At 36.7% G+C, this 2,203-nt stretch overlaps 1 pseudogene; it reads right to left on the bottom strand.

Annotated features, from left to right (window-relative positions):
• Positions 1-1,337: 1,337 nt before the first annotated feature.
• On the bottom strand, positions 1,338-1,830 carry LOC113927849 (annotated as a pseudogene).
• Positions 1,831-2,203: the final 373 nt, after the last annotated feature.

The raw sequence follows: 2,203 nt of genomic DNA, 5'->3' as shown, positions 1-2,203 counted from the left end.
TGTAAAATGTTAAGAGTTGTTGAATCTGGAAGATGCAAAAGTCCTTTGTACAATCCATTCAACTTTACTGTTAGGACTTATTTGAAAACTTAAAAAAAAAAAAAACTATATCCACTATACAAATGATACAAATGTTTTGTTTCGCCCCCAAAACAAAACAAAAATGTTCAATCAAGATGTTTGAAAATAAATTGTATGGGCTATTTTACAAATAGAATTTTAGAAGCAGTTCTTTTCTTTCTGGTCCAAATTATAAAGAATTCTTAAGCACCTCAAGTCCTAGGCACCATGCAAAAGGTTTCATGCAGACTCTATTTATTAGGACACCTTTTATTGCAGGTAACAGAAAAACAGTGAAAACTAGCTTAAAGAGAAAGGTAATTTATTGGTTCACTCTGAGGATACTTGGTTATTTCATAGGACTGAAGAGAAATCTCCAAGAACACATATTCAGTATGTGGGAGTTGATTTTTATCTGTCCCACACTGATGGACTTATCAGCAGAATGAACACAGCTGAGGAAGGAATCAGTAAGATTGAAGACAAGTCAATAGAAATTACAGTAAAACACACAAGAAAATGAAAGAGTGAGAAAAAGAACAGAGCACTATTTTTAATTTTTTAAGGACCCCCCATACTCTTTTCCACAGTGGCTGCACCAGTTTGCATTCCCACCAACAGTGCCTGAGGGTTCCTATTTCTCTGCATCCTTGTCAACACTTGTTGTTCCTTATATTGTTGATTTTTGTCATTCTGACAGATGTGAGGTGATATCTCATTGTGGTTTTGATTTACATTTCCCTGATGATGAGTGATATTGAGCATCTTTCCATATGTCTGTTGGCCATCTGCAATTCCTTTTTGGAGAAATGTCTATTCATGTCTTCTACCGATTTTTAATTGGATTATTTGTTCTTTTGCTCTTAAGCTGTGTAAATTCTTTATATATTTTGGATTCTAACCCTTTATTGGATATGTCATTTGCAAATTCTCCTCCTATTCAGTAGGCTGTCTTTTAGTTTTGTTGATTTTTTCCTTTGCTGTGTAGAAACTTTTCATTTTGATGTAGTCCCTATAGTTTGTTTTTGCTTTTGTTTCTCTTGCCTCAAGAGACATATCTAGAAAGATGTTGCTACAGCCAATGCCAGAGAAATTACTCCCTGTGCTCGTTTCTAGGATTTTTGTGGTTTCAGGTCTCACATTTATATATATATATATATATTTTTAGGACACAAAGTTTGCTTTAAATATTTTTGGGGGGGAAAGGACACCACACTTCTACTCAATTAAGAGAAACATTTTTACAGTCTTGAGGTCTTTTATTTTCTTTACATTTATCATGCCATGAATTCATAGGGAATGGGTTCCAGCAGTTCAGGCTCCTTTCCATTAGTTCTCACAAAGTGTGCTTCTCTGGGTGGGGCAGGCTGGCGCTTCAGTTGAACCCAAGTACCTTTCTCTTTGGCTTCCTTCTTTTTCTGATCATTTTTCCTTCACACGCTTCAGGAAGCTGTCTCGGCTCTTTGAGTGTTTAATATGCTCAATGCGTACATTAATTCTCTTGGCAAGAATCTTGCCCTTAACTTGTTTGTTTACAACAATACCAACAGCATGCTGAGTAACATTGTAGACTCTTCCAGTTTTGCCATGGTAACATTTGTGGGGCATTCCTTTTTGAACAGGGCCCATTCCCTTGATGTCCACAATATCACCTTTCTTATAGATTCGCATGGATGTGGCCAAAGGAACAACTCCATGTTTTCTAAAAGGCCTGGAGAACATATAGCGGGTACCTCTCCTCTTTCCCTTTGTGTTGGTCACTTTGGCAAATTACTGGAAAATGGCAGTTCCGGCTGAAAAGGCTCACATTTATATTCTTAATCCATTTTGAGTTTATTTTTGTGTGTGGTGTAAGAAAGTGGTCCTGTTTCATTCTTTTGCATGTAGCTGTCCAGAGTTCCCAACACCATTTAATGAAGAGACTGTCTTTCCCATTGCATATTCTGGCCTCCTTTGTCAAAGATTAATTGGCCATAAAAGCGTGGGTTTATTTCTGGGCTCTCTATTCTGTTCTATTGATCTATGTGTCTGTTTTTGTGCCAGTACCATACTGTTTTGATTATTACAACTTTGTAGTGTATCTTGAAATCTGGGATTGTGATACCTCCAGTTTTGTTTTTCAAGGTTGCTTTGGCTATTCACG

Source organism: Zalophus californianus, chromosome 7 (genome assembly GCF_009762305.2).
Source record: "Zalophus californianus isolate mZalCal1 chromosome 7, mZalCal1.pri.v2, whole genome shotgun sequence".
In the NCBI taxonomy this organism is placed as follows: domain Eukaryota; kingdom Metazoa; phylum Chordata; class Mammalia; order Carnivora; family Otariidae; genus Zalophus; species Zalophus californianus.
This window is presented reverse-complemented; position numbering and strand designations above follow the sequence as displayed.